Below are 18,449 nucleotides of genomic sequence, written 5' to 3'. Positions count from 1 at the left end.
ACCAAACACAAGTGACACTCTCACTTGAGTTAGCAATGATGTAAAAGAATCTATAATGCAAGAAACTACAAGCAACATGTCATATGCTGGCGTAGCCAAAGCCGCCCACAGCTATAGCACGGCACAGACTTGCTGAGGATCAAACCAAAGCCCTGCAGATTCACCCGCTTGAAGAAAATTCTCAGCAGACCTCTGAAGAAACCAAAGATACAATAAAGAGTACCATAAAGCCTGGTTTTAACAAGAAGGTTTAAAATTCAAGAGCATTTCTAAAATTAGAAACGTAGAAGTGGCAAATTAAATGTATAAATATCCAATTCCAAGAAATTAGAAATAAGATAGTCAATGACCTACAGACCCGTGAACCAGCCAAGAAACCCCCCAAGATGAAACTATTCGATGTTCCAGTGAATTCGGACCCGATTGAAATTACAGAATCGTTGAGGTTTCGGAACTTTCCGGAGTATGCTAAAGTAATGAAGACTTTGCTGGAAAAGTCAAGCTAATGTTAAAAACTGGGCCGAAGGGATAATCCCCGGAACAATGGAATCTTGAGATCAATAAAGAAATAAGGAAAAACTCTTCCAAAAACGGAGCCACACATAAATCTATAGAACATGTTTTAGGTCATAAACCATAGACTAATAGACTATCTAATGAATCTTCTGTACCCCACTGCCAAAGAGGACATGTGAAAGGACTAGGTATGGCTTATTTATTATTATTATTTTCTTTTATTTTACCTTCCAAAACGGTCAAGAACTAATTTACAAGATGACTTAATCTATCTTAACATTACATACAAAAGTTTTTTTTTATTACATGCAGAGTAAAGTAAATACAATTTGAGCACTATCAAAAAAGGAGAAAAACGGGCTTAAACTGTAGTATTTACAAAATAAATTAGGTCATATAAATGCTTCATCCAACATACTTTTCGATCTTGAGAAACGTATGTAGTTTTTTAATGGTTCTTGGTGGTTTTGATGGTCTTAGTCTCTTTCACTTTTGCTCAATTTGGGAATGCAATACATCTGTGTGGTCCCCTTACCAACTGGGATTGATAAACGAACTCGAAAAGGTCCAGCATCGTTTTCTTGGATTGATTGTAGTCAAGATGGGGTTTCACTACACCTAAGTTGACATCGATCAGATAGGCCAGCTTTTGACTTCTCGCCGTTACTTGATTAATTACTTTACACAATAGTAACGGCCTACTGGACTGTAGGACTGTACTGAGCTGCTGGGAAAGATTTACATACACATCAACAGCTGATTAGAAGATCCCACTACTCCCCCAGCACTTACATCCACCTATCTATATCTTCTATACTATTATATAAAAATCTTGTGGTGTCTGTCTGTATGTGTGTTACTAATAGGCGCATAAACTACTGAACTGACTGGGCTTAAATTATAAAAAAATATAGTTACCATACCAAGGACCATTATAGGACTATTCACACTTCGATACTGACCGTGGGCTTTGCCCCTTTGGCTTTAAAAGTTCTGAGGTGAGGATTTTAAAATTAAATATTGATTGGTCTCCATGGCTGCCATGAGAACACATAAATGTTTGCAATTTGCTTTGCCACCCAAATGTAAACAAGCTGAACTGTCAAACCACATTAATTCACAATTCCACAGCTGGTTTATAAATAGGCATATATAATATTCTCTATAATCATGTGACATGTTATTCTTATATTGTTGAAATTTAAAAGTTTTCACCACTTTTACGAGGTTATAACAGACTCTTGACCTATTCTACATGTAGACGGTTATTAAAACTATACAAAGTTTACTGTATTATAACTGTTATTACTAAAGTACAATGTTACATGAAATTAACAAGAAAAGTTCCAAAAGTCCCATTCTTTATTATTAACCCCCCCCCTCCCTTAAAAAAATGGCGGACTTCTGAAAACGACATAACAAGTGTTTTTAAACTTCTATAACTCAAACCCTCCTATTCAATAAACTCCTATATCAAAGGAATTAAGAATTTTTTAATACGTACCCCACCCCCTCAACAAATAATAACCTCCCCACCCTTACAGTTCTTAAACCACTGTCTTTCATCGGGACAATGGACTTCAAATCTTTCCGGTTCCTAGTATTTGTTTTGAAACCAATGAATAATTTGGAAAAGGGTTTTCTAGATCAGGTGAAAATCTAAAATTTTGCACGATTTTAGTTATTGCGCCCATTAAGAAAAGTTAAATTTTACAAATACAACCCCCCCCCCCCCCGAAATATCAAACCCTCCCCCCAATGTTATTCTTACAGGTGCATAAGTCTAAATAACGTTTACTCATTTCTAGATTAACTTATAACTGAAATTTGGCACGGTTGTAGATCTTGCGCCCTGTCCCCCGTGGCTCATTTAGCGAGCCAAAGGCGAGTCATATTCTCTACAATCATGTGACATGTTATTCTTATATTTGATGGTTCATTATTGATTATTGATTTTATGAAATAAGTGAGATTGTATATATGTTGCTGTATCTAACCCTTATTAATTATTTAAAATTTCGCTAATGTGAATGATTGTATTGAAAGATTTTGGCGTAACAAATAGTGAAATTATAAATTTCACATTTACTTGAATCATTTTAACATTTTTGAACACTTAACATGTGTTTAGAGTATGGCACACACCTTAAAAATTGAAACTTTTATCTCAAGGAGATAATTAATTGTATATTTTCGCCATTTTGAGAAAAATATCGTTCACACCATTTGCCTTTAAAAAAATTGTTGAATCATAATTTCATATTACTACCCATAGATTAGTTATGATGTTTTATACAAATATTTTAATTACAAATAAAAATAAAAATTAAGTTGTATATCCACTTGCCTTTGGTGCATGAATAGTAGGAGCTATAAATAGTAGGGTTAGTATGTTTCTGTTTGTTTAAGTAGTAAGAGTGTACATGTTTTTGTTTGTTCACATAGTATATAATGAGATGTTTTTTATAATCAATGCTAAGTGAGCAATGCTTTTTAGAAGCAAGATCACATCTTTCATTTCATTCAAACCGTAATATTAACCAGATGTTGTAAATTATTGTTTGTCTATGTTTGATTTTATCATTTAAAAGTAAGTAAAAGCTTTGAGTTTTTCATTTTTTTATTGTTTGAAAATGCCTTTTTTATGTAATTAGTGAGTTAAAAGTTTGTTATATGTATTTGGATACATTTATTGGAATTTAATTTTATTTTACACTGTTTTTAATTTCGGATCTAAACATACATCAACCCCGGACGAAAGACGGGTACTCTGCTAGTTTTTCAATAAAATTCATATTTCCCCAGTTATTCGTGAAAATCCGTTTGTCAACGAGTTTTTTAAAATCTCTTTTCTTTGCCTGAAAACCATAAACTTTACTCGTACATAAGACGAAAAGAATTGACTTACAGAACAATGACGTTTATTGTAAAAGTTGCTTTAAATTAGTAAATTTCGAATTCCACATTTAATTATTTTCAATGAAAAAATTTCCACTCTCTAGAAAAGGTGGCATCACCCCCCGGGAAAAAGTAACCCCTGGCACAGGGTGGATTTTGAAATAGAGGGGCAGTTGAAGTAGAACCTAAATACAAATCTTCATACAAATCGGTGCTGTATGGCATGAATACACAGTTCACTCTTTGTATCCGTTACTGACTGGACTATACCGATTTGGTATGCTCAGAAGAGGGGCTCTCAAAACCAGGGAGTGTAAGGGTGTAGTGTACCTATACTTTTTCCGACTAGACCCCGGTATATTATTAGTATATTAAAATTTAAAAAATAAATAATCATGTAAATGTAAGAATACCTTCATAAAATAAATACTTACTACACTAATGTACGTATGGTACCTAATTTGCCAACCCCAAAAATTCCCTCCAAATAATAGTCTACGATTGCGATCGACATTTAAGTGAGTTTTCCTACATTTTGTTTGGCGAGGTTGGAGGAAATGTAATTAGTAAAGCTTTCCCACTGTTCTAACAGCTAGGAAGGTCGCGTACCACTAATTAACTGGTCCAGTGAATCTGACAAAAACAGGATTCTTCCTTCGCGAAACAATACACCAGACGACACTTCGGATAAGGTGCCGGTTCCGTAATTGACTATGGATACTGCAGATATACCTCTCAACCTATTGTGGTCTTCGGGATGACCGAGTTGTTGAACTTGGCGAAAATTCCGAGCGGATTTGAAGACCAATATTTCTACCGCGGCCGTCTATATCGACCATGGAAGGACAGTCTAGATTCTAAGACAGTATACTTATCTTGTTGTAAAATCTGCATCTCTCTTTAGTCAATGAATAATTGTGTATTCATTGATTTAGTGTTTAATTCTACAAACAATCTTTATTGAGTATAAATACACACAATTATCGGACCATTGCCTTACACACAACCATTGCTCACACGGACCATTGCTCATTTAAAATATAATGGAATATGCATAAAATACCATCAAATAACACACCACTAATTCTGAATCACATCAACGAATACTTTGATCAACAAATGCATACTTCATTAATGAATTCCCCCAAGGACTTCTAGGTTTCCCACAGATGGAATTCCGTCAATCCGTGTAAAGCACGTCTCATCAGTGAAACCGGAAAAACTGGGACAACCATAAACACATCTTGTGCATTGTTGGGACCCTACGATCGACAGCTGAAAGAAAGAGAAACGTCCCGTGAAATAAGCGAACTGGATCAGCTGATAAGCGATACGGAGATTCGAGGTTATGAGACACTCACTCACTGTGCGAGAGAGACAGCAAACCTCTCACTCACTCGCGAGTAGATTCGCAGCTCATTCTTCACTTTACCTTCGCGCCAAAAGGACCAGGAAACCCGCGCTTCCGTCGTCTGCACGGTTGTGATTTGGTGCATTTGAAGTTCCATTACTTTTTGTAGAGATTATATTGTGGCATAGTGACTGTTCGGCCTGGAAAATCTTGGAGTTTTAGAAGTGATTTTTTTCGGAACCGTGGAAAATTTGTGGTGTGTTAAAACTATTACTAGATTTTTACCAGGATAATAATGTGTTTCTTATTGATGACACGGGTATGTTATTGACTATGAATTGTCGACATTTTCAAAACTCTTGAGCTAAAGTTATACCATCAGTGTTTATTTTAGTCTTGAATTGAAACTATTTGTTTTTTCAAAGTGTTTCATTTTATTACACGTCAACTAGTGTTTTGTTTTATCGCTTGTTAATAGATGAAAAATACAAAATTTGAACCAGCCTGTATACCTTTAAGGACAAATTTTCAAAAATAGCCATAGCCTACAGTTTTGTATTTACACAAACTACTTACGAAATTGAAAGAAAAGCTACGGTACTGCTTATACACATTAAACGTGTGTCAAAGTTCATTAAATTTGATGAACGCTTGTACTCTGTACAGTTCTTCGTGGTCGACTGTGGACACAGTTGGTCAAGTATTGCCGTTTATTAACTTAGCGTTTGACCGAAGATTGATGAAGACCGAAGAAAAGATCGCCAGCAAGTGTTTGAGATAACAAGATTTTACAGAAGATGACTTCAAGAACTTCAAGACCTACTAGAACTTCAAGAACTTCAAAGGAGTACTTCATCAAGCACCCCCCACATATACTATGTAAGTTTTTACTTATATTTTTCGTGGTTGTGGTTTTAACAATAGGCTAATGTTATTTAATCTTGTTTATTTTTATCAGAAACCACATCATATTGTAAGAAAGTTTTTTAATTAATTTGACCTAAACTCTGGCATTTTTTAGTTTGGACAGACCATTAATGTGGTGCTAATGCTATAGAGATAGGATTAGCGGGTTAGCTTTACTATTTATTTTTTTATTACTCCTATACCTTTTAGTTTAACATTTTATTTCGGTGTAAAATCACGTCAAACTCAATGGATCGACAGGCAATGATTAAAATCATTTGGAATATGTAGTAGGTTAAAATCTATTACAACTACATTTTTCCAAGCTCTAAACTATATTTCACGTCTATAAAAGTAGGATAAAATCATCACTGATTAATACCACAGGCAAACTATATGTGTTTCTTGTCTGTGCCAAGATGAACTTTAAATTCCAGAAATAAATGATATGGGTAAAAAGTAGACCAGTGCAATTGGCTGAGTGCTCAGGAAGAGGCACACATTTATGGATATCTTATGGTCATTTCACTTTAATTGAGTAAAACCTGTAATTTCGAAGAAAGCTCAGAAATGGAGTACATTATGGTATGAAACTGTAGCTAATGCATCGACACTAATGCACACATATATTGCAGACGCTGTTTTTATGTTCATTTCGTTTCTAAGCTCTTGTGCGCAGTTAGGATTTTCAAAATATCGGGAATTTAGGAAGGTAATTTGATCTATATTTTACAAATCTAATTTATTTATATTTATATTTATAAACTCTTCATGCTCTCCATGTTCATGCATCATGACTTCATGCTCATGCATTACCATTTCGTTTCAAATCACCACAAAACTCTGAGAAATTGTTTTAGTATTTATACCTGGACAGGTTTACGTCTTATTCCCCACCCAATATATAATATACCCTTTAAACCCTGACTCAACCGCTGATCATTATTTTATTGATTGATTTCCACGGCAACAAAAAGAAACCAAACACATATTTCATTTATTTAAGTATATTAATTGCTATACACTTTAATCTGTCACACATCTATATAAAAAGCTAATAAGGATCACGAAATATCTAGGAACCCGTAAGCCGAACATCTATCAACCGCATACTTGAATGAACGGTCTTTATATGAAACCCTGAAAATTATCAGTTTTTCAATACGCCTCTCCTAAGGGCACGAACCTTAATTAAAGGGCGAAATTTAAAGTATTTTTGATGTATCGTGTATCATTTCCATTGTATGTGTCCATGTATTTAACAGTACATTTATTTACACAGTACATTTCGGGAAGTACTCTTGCCCCTTTGCGAAGCACGCGAGCAGAACAACTTGTACGATTGAAACAGACTAAATACAGACTAAAACCAGGAAATCAGTTTATTCCTCCTGATTTAACGTCATTGGTAGAAAACCCGAAGTGTTCTATAATAAATGGTGAAACTTGAAAATAATTTTTAGTTTAGGCCCACGTGCACTCCTTGTTAGACGTCATGTATAAAACAACTAGGCCCAATAAAAGCTCAGAAAAGTTTAAATCCAGCAGATTTCGTTTTAAAGTTTCTTACTTAATATTTTTCCAATTATCTTCCATAACAAAAAAGTTTGAAACTTTGTCAACTAAACCCGTTCTTCACTACAGTAAATCATGGTTACTTGGAGATGGCCATGAGGTTGAACTGACTAAAATACTAATAGACGTTTCAGACGCGTTGTAGCTATCTGTATTCTTTATTGACGGACAACCTAAAGCTATTTCATACTTACTTTTAAATGTAAAATAGTTCAATAGTTTGTGTTTTAAGACCAGATGAGGTACTTATAATGTATGATTACCAAAAATAACATAAACTTTAAGAAAGAAAAAACAAGATATCTGTAAGAATTAAACATCTTCTGGAATGCTGTAAGCAACGTACAATCTTCAGTTAAAAATTCTATATAAACTGTACAGTCTAATTTTGACTTTGACCAACCTTACAGTAGTTAAAAATTACTGTAATATTTGATTCTGTCAGCATATCAAACCAATTCCCCCTTAACGAATCCTTTAAGGTTTTCATTAAACAGTAAGAACACAAACCTATCAGTTTTACAGTTGAGCTACTTTATAATTAATTATCAAATTACGATGATAATATAAACAAAGCTCATAGCTCCTTTCTCTGCCTTAACGGTCGAACTATATTCTCACCTGATCAAAGTGCGAGCTTCGTCTTCCACCGTGAGTTAGTTATAGAGTTGTTCATTAACCCCAAAATGTAGTCAGGATCATTGTTTTGAAAGGTGAGTCAGCGCCAGGTCGGAAGACTTGGTTCGCTTGTGACTTGCTCATTGTCTAAATTTCTGGACCGAAACTTCTGGTCGGACTACATTGTGCACTCTCATTAGGTAAGAAGTGTGAGTAACTACTGAATACTGCAGACGAGGAAGACTTGACTGACTAAACATGTAGAAAGGAATTTGAGATACATGTTGTTCGGTGGTATTGTCGCAAATTGATTGAGTTTATTAGTTGTCTCCATCATTACAAAACTCTATAAGACAGTTTATAAATTTATGGCTCACTTTAAATATCAGTGCTGTATAGTCAGTGCCGTATAGCTCTCAGTTCTCAGATAATAATTATTTTTAACTTCTGATAGTTATTATCAGGGAATCCAATAGCTTATTGTGACCCCAGTTGTATTGTCATTGGGCGTTTAATGAAGATCCGTTTGATGGGTCCTGGTTAAAGATTGTTTTCCATTTACTGTACATAGCTATCATATCATTCATTAACACACATCTCCGCAGTACAAATGTAATTACGCACCCTAGTGTGTAAACGCTAAACAAATCCGTGTTCGAGCTTTAAACGTTAGAAAATATCCCATTTGATCGTTGTGAAACTGGGGAGTCTTTCAATATACACAGTTGAATTTTTCTGTCTTCTTCTCGACATTAAGCCCTAAGGGCACTTAATTCTAGAGTTTCAAAGATATCAGGTTTGGGGACTTTTGAAAATAACCACTGATTGTTTTCAAAACAAAATGACTACAATGTTTACTTTTGGGTTTGGCGATCGTTAAATTTGGTTAGTGGTGCACATCTAGTCGAAGCAACTCAAATGGAATATTTTGGAAATCTAGCCCAACTAAATGTAACTGGACATTTAACCAACACTAGTGTACCTGTTGCTCGAATTAGAGCAATTGAGAAGTATTACAAGCGTTATTTTAAAAACGAATAACAATCATAATTGCCGATTACTTTAAAAGAGTCGGCTCAAAGATTATGGATATACTCACGATGTACATAACAGTTACAGTATATATAATCAACACTTCTTGTAAATATCTTTCATTTTTCAAAAGCTGATCCAGTTTTTTAGCGTTTTCTACAAATGGTCCCCACTCATAGCACAGAAAACATACTACTATAGTAGTATGTTTTCTGTGCTCATAGCCGCATTAGGTTGTGCATAACAACGATTATAAACTCTATACACATTATTTATATTTTTTCTACTTGGTGGTGTTCTATGACTTTCCTATAGTTTGCAAATCGGCTCTTTCAATTATTTATCAGCACAGTGTCCAATCCTCCAATCAGTGCTAAATTGAATGTTAAATCTTCAGGCGGCTGTTGGAGAGCACACTTAAACCCAACACGGAAGTTCGATTGCTGTATTCGGCTTTCAACAACAATAGTATTATTTTTATTTCGTTCGCGTCTACCAGTTAAAGTTCGTCGGCCTCCTCCTATTGGCCGTCCTGGTCGACGTCTTATAGTCTCCATTATGTCGAATGTTTGTTTTTTGTTATGTTTTGATTTTGTGCAAATAAAAACTGGTTTAAAACAGTGAAACATCAATCTTTTAACTAATCTTATCAATCCTTATAGCACATGTTTCCAATTTTAGTATAACCAGCTGTTTCAAATATTAGTGTCAATTTCAAAGTATTCATCTGTTCAAATGTAAACAAACATTTTCTCCCTTAGTAATAACATGGGAACTTTGAAGGCCACTGGGGCAGAGCCCTGATGGAATTCCAAAGTTTTTTTTTTTGTTTGATGGCAAAACTACATGCTAAGACCTTTCTAACGACACCTTGGACATGGTGATCGGTAGCACCACCGCTCCAAAACAATTATGACAAAAATGTGCCTAGCGTATTAAATATATAGTTGAAGACTTACATATTCTGTTTAACTTCGTGATTATAGTGCTTGCTTAAGTACTCGCGTCTAGTCGAGCCTCATTTTAGTTGGTAGTATTGGGTGTATTACAATTATACAATTGGACAAGAATCTATTTACAGTATCCTAAGTCAATAGAAATAAGCACTACTACAACGCAGTAAAGACGTGAAGTACATAGAGTAATTTGTCCAGTCAGCGCGAGCCGCGTTGGGGGCGTAACGCGTAACGCGGCAAACACTCAAGACTATTGGACCGAAACGGCGGGAAACTGGGCTAATGTCGTCATTGTTTCTACAGAGTAAGAAACATCCTATGCTGACCAGAGGTCAAGCTGCAGCATACAAGACTATAGACAAGAAGTGTGAGAAAGTCTACCCTTAAGAACAAATTAACTTTTAAAATTTGGGATTGTCAGGTCATTTTAATGTTGATCGTGACCGGATAAGATTATTTGTTCGTTTTAGTTCAATTTCGGAGATGATCTTTTCTGTGCACTATTTTGGACGAACTCGTCGTGGGACATTTTTTGTAAAAACTCGTCTTTGCTAAATACAACTTTTGTCATTTTCTGTGGTTACAAAAATGATTTTGGTCCCTTTTCCCTTAAACATATAGTTTAATCAAACAGGACTGTATTGTTTTAAGGATCATTGCAGAAATGTTTCATTTCAACCATGGAAACACGATGTAACAAATAATAAGATCATTACAGACATTTAGGTTTGTGTACTAATCTTTACGTGTTCTGGCTCTTACCTACCTCATGTCTTAAAAGGTTTATTGCAGATATTTTCCGCCGCAGAGTTAGCAAAACGCAGGTTTCAAGATGCTTCGACTCGGTATCCGAAATCTGACACACGTTGTGCACCTTTTGTGAAACTGTATTTTGCTGATTAGTGATGAAAAATTTATTAACATTAATCCTTCAGACAACGTGATGCAGCATGAACTTTACATTAATTAATGAAGAGCCTGCTATGTGTAATCACGGTACGCTGTTCTGAGGTACTTCTTCCGTCCAAGGTATATACTGAGTTATCTTCCATCGGCACCATTTTCAACTTAAGTTTTGGGACAATTGACAAATGTTCTCAACAGAAATCGAATCTGTGACCAACACAGCCTGAAATTCAACAACGCTTAATGCAAACATTCTATGCATCACTCTCTCTGTATTGAAAGAAAGTGAGTAAGAAAATGGCAAACTATTCTCTCCCTTTCCCACGAAATTCCCTGATGTAGATTTCGCTCAGCATCTTCATACTGCATGACATGGTCCGATGAATTCAGTCACAGCTGACTGACCAGCATTGCCGCGCACCTGTGTGAACAAACAATGTAGGTGGGGAATTTGGAGGGAAATGTAGGTCTTAAAGATCATTTTGTTTGAGTTAAGCCTCCGAATCATTGATCAAAACGTCTTAAAGATCAAATGAGTTTAAATGGAATGTTGCTTTTGAAGTTGGATACCATAAACGTATTTACGCTATAAACGTATACAGAATTTCTAGACGAATTGGCGAATATAAGGAGGCATTCTCGATAAGGAAGACACAAACAAAAGGAATGTTTTAACCAATAGTAATTTGTGTAACTATTAAGCGCACGCGTTACAAATTATATTTTTCCTACAGTTACTATTAAGCATATAATATAAGAGAAAAACAGCCGAGATAAACGCTCAAACGTCATCAACGCAAAATTTAGATTATATATTGTTAAGTACGTATATTTGAGTGGCCAAAATAAATTGCAAAAAAACGAATAACATAGAGGAGGTTACATTTATTGTTAGATTTTCCAGTTAAAATTTTAGAGAGCATTGCTTAGATTGTTCCCAATATCCCACGAAAGTTCATAACAATTGGTTGGCTAGGTAATGGAACACTTTTAGAGTAACAAGAGAAGGGTATCGTACAAGATAGCCAAATTGAAGTGAAATTCAAACGAAAGTCTTTGTTTTTGGACCAAAACAGAAACGTAACTTTTGTTTACAAGTTCAATGAACAATTGGAGAAAATCCAAACGAAAGTTTAAATCACATGTTTGGGAACTTGACTCGTCGGATGTTGGATTTGTTTAACAAGATCGAAGGTTAGTGAAGTGAAATGGTGAATGCAATTGAAAGTAACAGACACGGTTGGTCTAACTCGTGTGGGCTAGCAGTAGTTTGTTGAGAATTAGGCTCATTACTTCGATAGTCAAGACATCAACCGATTGTCAAGAGTGAACGTTCAAGGCTCATGACGATTGGAGAATCGTTAGATCGTTTACTCGATCTAAGTAGCTGAGTGGGTTTGGTTTAGCAATCGCCAAGTAATCATAGAAGGTTACCTGTTCGATTCTGAGAAATGTCTTTAGCATTTTTTCGGTTTGAAAATGAACCCAGCTGATCTTGATCGTTGAGCGTTCAATAAATAATGTCCTGGATATACAGGGTGATTGATATAAGTGTGCCAGCCATTTTATTCGAAAACTATAAGAGATATCGAAAAAAGTTAAATGGTAAGTGCCTTGGATTTTTTATTTAAAAGATTATAGTCAAGTCAAAAAAATTATTTAGTCGCCATTTTTCCAATATGGCCGCCAACTTTGATTTTTCTTACGGAATACCCTGTATTTTATGATGTATTCTGGTAGAAAAAGTAATTTTAAGACGATTTTATTCTTGTAATTTTTTTTCATAAACCTAACCGTTTTAAAGATAATAATGGTTAAAGTTTTGAAATTTCTGTATGAGAAAGAGTTTCGAAGCAAGCATGCCAGCTGTTTTGCTCGAAAACCATTCAAAATTTCACAACTTAAACCATTATTATCTTTGAAACGGTTAGGTTTATGAAAAAAATCACAAGAATAAAAACGTCTTAAAATTACCTTTTCTACCAGAATACATCATAAAATACAGGGTGTTCCATAAGAAAAATCAAAGTTGGCGGCCATATTGGAAAAATGGCGGCTAAAATAATTTTTTTGACTTGACTATAATTTTTTTAATACAAAATCCAAGGCACTTACCATTTAACTTTTTTTGATATCTCTTATAGTTTTCGAATAAAACGGCTGGCAAACTTATATCAATCACCCTGTATAGAACCAGCTGATCTTAGTCAGTAACAAATCTGTAATCTGAACCTTTCAACACTTATACTTCACTTATAACCACCAATACATATCCCGTGTCTGAAAGTGTTGCCGTCATATGAATCTAAAATAGAATATACTATAATCAAAGTTCAAGTATTAAAATATTTTAGGGGTTGTGGTAATTACCTGTCTCTGGTGGCATTTACTTATTTTACACTAGAACTCCTAATGAAACGAATCTTACTTAAGAGGTTGTATTAAATGCCATTTAACATTATAAAGATGCGCCAACTGTTACATTTGTTTTTGTTTATAATTGTTTGTTTACCTACTTTTCCTGAGTTAACCTTTTGATTCTCACCATACACATTATATTCATGATAAAAAGCGGCAGTAGGCCTACGTTTTTCGTGTGATGTGGAGTAGTATTACTTTTAGTCTTCAAACTTTTTAATTCTATGTTATACAAGCCTTTCAATTGTTTTTTTAGTTTTATATTGTAAAAAACATAGGAGGCCTAATTGTTGTTACAGACCAATGTTTCCTATAATTACGTGAAATAAGAATAATTTAGTTTAGAAGAAGGAGAAGTCTTGTGTGTCATAATCGATGAAAATAATTAATCTGTATGGTATTTTTCATTTTGACATACGTTAATGAAATTAATTTATATAAAGAAAAAAACGCCTAATCATCCAGCAGTTCAAATTTAGACGAGGCGATGAAGACCCGCCTCAGCGTTCTCTTCCTGTTGCGAAGCACCGGCATTTAAATAATTGAATGCGATATTTCTATAGTGAGAAAAATCACAATAGCTATCAGAGTAGGGTGTAAAGATGGTATTTTATACACGTACTTTTTATTTTTCCTGGCCACATTTTAACCCACAAAAAATAAAAAGTAGAAGTGTGTCTCGGTCTAACAAATCCAACAAGGAAACCACCTCAACAATTCAACCATACTTTATCTGACTTAACCATTGTATATTGAAGAGATTCGAAGTCCGGACGAAGACGTCATGTCAGCGGATGAAGATGATTCGGACGTGAAAGTGTTGTGATCTGGAGCGAGGATAATCCGCCATTCAGCGCAGGATAAACAGCCATTATGATCAGCTGACCGGAGGCCAAGCACAGAAACAGCTGATTAGTGACGGACTGGGCGGTCAGCTGTCTGTGGTCAAGATCTGATGAAGAAATCAGATGATGGTTGAGTGCAGAGGAAGAAAAGAAGAGGAGTTCAAAGTGTGAGGACATTTTCCATCGCTTCGTAAAACCTTGATTTGAAGTCTAAATTCCTTTGATATGAACCAGATGTATCACTCTTTTAAAGTCTATCATCAAATTGCAAGTAAGCATGTATTATAGTGTTTATAGTTGCTTAAAAAAAACATTTAGGAAATACGTATGGCCTTCCCTTTTCTGCTTTTTACTGTAATCCTGGGAATCGACGTCATAATGTTGGCAATGGCATTGAATACATGTATCGGACAATGCCATAGATTTTACATACAATTTTATATATGCACAATTCTTATAGATTTACTCGGCTATGGATGAGCCGAAGCCAGTTTTGAGGTATGATACTCTCCTGTAAAATGATTTGACTTTTTTACTAACGATGGAGAAAAGTAGCTTTTGTACAGATAATCATTCCAGGTTGATTGGCCAATCAATCAAAAATGATTTGAATACATGTTTTCTGACCTCTCTTATACTAAACAAATATCAAATCACACATTTTAAAGACCTTAAACTTAAAGAAAATCATTTGGCTTTCATCTGCGGACCACCATTGATAAAACAGACTTCAGATTCTACCATATGATGAGGCTTGCACTACTCAAAGTCAATGTCATAACGTAAGCACCTTCACCTTCAACTTGTATCGAAAATAGAACATACAGACGGGTCATAAATCTTCGATCATAGCCTAACTGTTCTTTACAACGTGAAAGCCGAACTGCTGATTGAACGTTAGAACGTTCTACCTCGACCTGTCGTTAGTTGTACTTGTTCTTAGACGTTAACGTGTAAAAGTACAAGGTAGTAGTGGACCTGGGGAAAGTAACATGGTTAATGGTACAATGTGTTATAGAATCTGCGGCAGCAAAGAAACAGGTAGCATTGACTTTAGATTAGTAAACATCTTATCCTGTTGTAAGTAAAAAGTTTCATTTAATCACCTAGATATCTACTTAGGTCGAATACATTTTGCCTCGTCTGTTCAGGGTTTTTGTTAAGTGTTTAATCTTCATCGTTGGTCATTCGTTTTGGATTGTAATGGTCACACACCAAGACTAATTTTGTCTGTGAATTTGTCGACTTGGAAAGGTTGTACTTATCACTCGCTCTATTACTATTGGATATTTCGAGTACACTTTACATGGGACCCCGTCTCGTGTCGCTGTCAATACAGTTGTATCTCATCGACCAAGGGACAACTAGACGTAGATACAACTTAACCGTCATGTTGTATCATTAGATTTTTATACAACTTGACACTTCTCGCCAAAATGTTTAGTTTACAAATTAAAATCATATTTATGATAGAGGGTAAAATATCGGAGAAGCATTGCAGTGTTTTTAACACCTTCAGTAACCACTTTAAGCAATAAAAAGTTTGCAAAAATAATTATATCGACGTGCGAACTCTTCCTCGAGCAAAGCTTGGCCACCAGGAAAAATAGACAGTGCATAATTTCGAAACAGTGTAGTAGAGACATAAAAACCGTCACTCGACGTGCCTTGAAGCTAATTACTGTTATTTAGGCTGTGACAACAAACGCTGTCTTCGGCCCAGTTCAACTACCCCCCCCCCTCTTCTCTCCCACACACACACACACACACAGGTTAGTCAGCTTGACCCGGAACACTGTATGACTAGGATTGTAATGCTAATTCCCAAAAGGATAATGCATATCTCCATTGTAAAGTCACCATTTGTTGTTTTTGTCCAGTTATGTTGTTCACACTTGTTCTACCTTTGAGTGGTGTGAAGTGAGTTGAGCACGATGTTTTCACTAATGTTGAGAAACAGAAAATTTCAATTTCTTAAAACATCAGTTTCTGTTATAAACTAAAACAGCAATATTTAAAGTTTAGTAAAATCAGTCATAGGTGCACCTCTCAGACAAAATAATCCATCACCAAGCGAGTCGTCAAGCTTTCAGTTTACGTCGTTTTCTCCCATCAAGCTCTGTCTGCAAACCAGACGAACATGTAAAGTAAGTGAATGGCGCACTCTCAGTTACTTTCCAATACATTTAGAAGTAGTATAAATAGTTAGGAGTAGTAGAATAAAGCTGTCGTTTGAAAATTGATTTCTTGAAGCCGTCATGATTTCTTCTTATGTCAACTATAAATAAACGGTATCAGCATTCTGACACATACTTTCTCCCATAAGTTTGTCAACAACCTTTATCATGTGTAAGCGGTGAGAGTAAATATACGGAAATGGGATTTGTACAATTTTGTTCGGAATTTAAAGGACTACATACTAAATTTTTATCAAAATTGTTCGGGCCATTTTTGTGAAAATCTTATTTTTCCGTTATTTTATGGGGTTTTTATGGGAAAATAACATAATTTACAATAACTTTTGAACCATAATTTTTACAGAAATGGGATTTGTACTTTTTTGTTCAGAATTTAAAGGGCTACAACATACTAAATTTTATCAAAATCGTTCGGGCCATATTCGAGAAAATCCGATTTTTCCGTTTTTTTATGGGTTTTTATGGGAAAATCCCCATTAAAAATCTAAATTTCAAAAAAATGAAAAAAACGCCTGGAGATACCATGGATTAGAACCTACATACCAAATTTCATCGAAATCGGACCACAGGTGTAGTCCCTAGCTCTGTACACATCCAGACACACACACACACAGACACACACACACACACACACACACACACACACACACACACACACAGACATCACTTCGAAAACCACTTTTTTGGGTCCAGGGGGACCCAAAACGAATATATCCACTCAAAACTCAAACTCGAAAATTTTGACGAAAACAATACTTTCTCCATATAGCCTACTATGGTATAGGGGGAGAAAGTAAAAGAGAGTTTTCAATAAAATCAAATGTGCTTTATCTCTTGAAATCTCAATAACTTGTGAATGTGTTTGCTTGCATGGGGAAGAGTTCAGCGTAAACCACATTTCTAGAATCAGCAAGCATTCGGACGGTTGCCGGTTTGAGCCTGAGAAAATCTTAACTTATGGCTTATCTTACTTATATCGATAATTGGAAACTGGATCTCACTGCCCTTGATCATCAGGATTTTGATAAATGGTCCTGGATTTCCAACCAGCTGATCTTAGTCAGGAACAAAACTGTCATGTCCTTCATTCAACGCTCTTCTTTCACTCACCCTCTTAAAAAATACGCACCCTTTACTCTGGAGTGTCTCCGTGGTATAGAAATCTTGCAGATCGGAATCAATTGGTGTATTTTTTTATATGAAAGCCGTTCATTTTAAAACAGTTAGACCAATCTTTAAATATCTTCTGAAAAAGCAATAATAATTATGCAGCACGGTAGAATGCGAGAAAAAAAAACAAATCTTCCATGTCTTCCATAAATGTTGTCCAAGAATACAATAATCCGAGCTCTTATTTGGTGCGTGTATATTTATGTTCCTCTCTACAGCAGATTTGTCCTAATTTCGCACAGCCGCCATTCAAGAGGCCATTTCTGGGATTTAGAAGGCCAATGCCAGGGTTCTCATTCCACGGCCATGGCCCAAACATATACATACAATGGCGTGAGAACGGACATATTTCCTGCATCTGGGTTCTGGGAGAACCGCCATTGAGGCTCTTCTGGGGGAGAGGAGGTTTGATGAAGAAAATGGAATGGAATTGATTAAATTTGTTGGCATATTCACAATAACGTTGACTCATTTTTTACTCATTTTAAGAAGACGTGTGAGCTCTAGAGTGGTTATAGTACCCCCTACGATTTAAAGGTCACCGATTTCAACCTGAAAAAAAAAGACTCAGCTTTCCTTGATCAATGGGCCTCCAATAAATATTCCCAACTGAAGAAGCTGGCGATATTAGTCGGTATCGTAGCTACACGAGACATTTCACTACATTCTACAATTCTTCACTCATACTCAGCTTAGAATACCCATATAAAGAACATTTACTAAACTTAAAGGTGATAATATACACAAAATAGCATTATAGACTTCAACATTTCGACATCTCTAGAGACATACACAAATATTTCATTCACGTGATTCCCTATCTATGCTAGTGGGCTATAAATATTTTGTTTATAGAACACTTAATCGCTTTTAATGATATTGGCCCAAACTCCTTGAATAATTCCCTTTGGATATTACAAAATGCACGTTAATTGTTAAAATAGGTTGTCTTTTAGAATTGTCTTTTATTTGCAACTAAACACAGAGATAACTTCATATACCAATTTACTTCACATCACGGAACTGGTATACACATTACTTCAGGCCTGGTCTAATGGGT

General features: G+C 35.3%; 1 protein-coding gene across 1 annotated transcript in view; it reads left to right on the top strand.

Moving 5' to 3' along the window:
* Positions 1 to 5,567: 5,567 nt before the first annotated feature.
* Positions 5,568 to 18,449, top strand: part of LOC128985874 (mucin-5AC-like) — a 78,185-nt gene continuing 65,303 nt past the window's right edge. The window contains exon 1 of the mRNA XM_054405827.1: positions 5,568 to 5,644. The gene's annotated coding sequence lies outside the window, so the exon portion shown is untranslated. The remainder of the gene's footprint in view (positions 5,645 to 18,449) is intronic.

This window comes from Macrosteles quadrilineatus, unplaced genomic scaffold (assembly GCF_028750875.1).
Source record: "Macrosteles quadrilineatus isolate MER2022 unplaced genomic scaffold, UCM_ALF_1.0 Scaffold_2__2_contigs__length_208266976, whole genome shotgun sequence".
Classification (NCBI taxonomy): domain Eukaryota; kingdom Metazoa; phylum Arthropoda; class Insecta; order Hemiptera; family Cicadellidae; genus Macrosteles; species Macrosteles quadrilineatus.
This window is presented reverse-complemented; position numbering and strand designations above follow the sequence as displayed.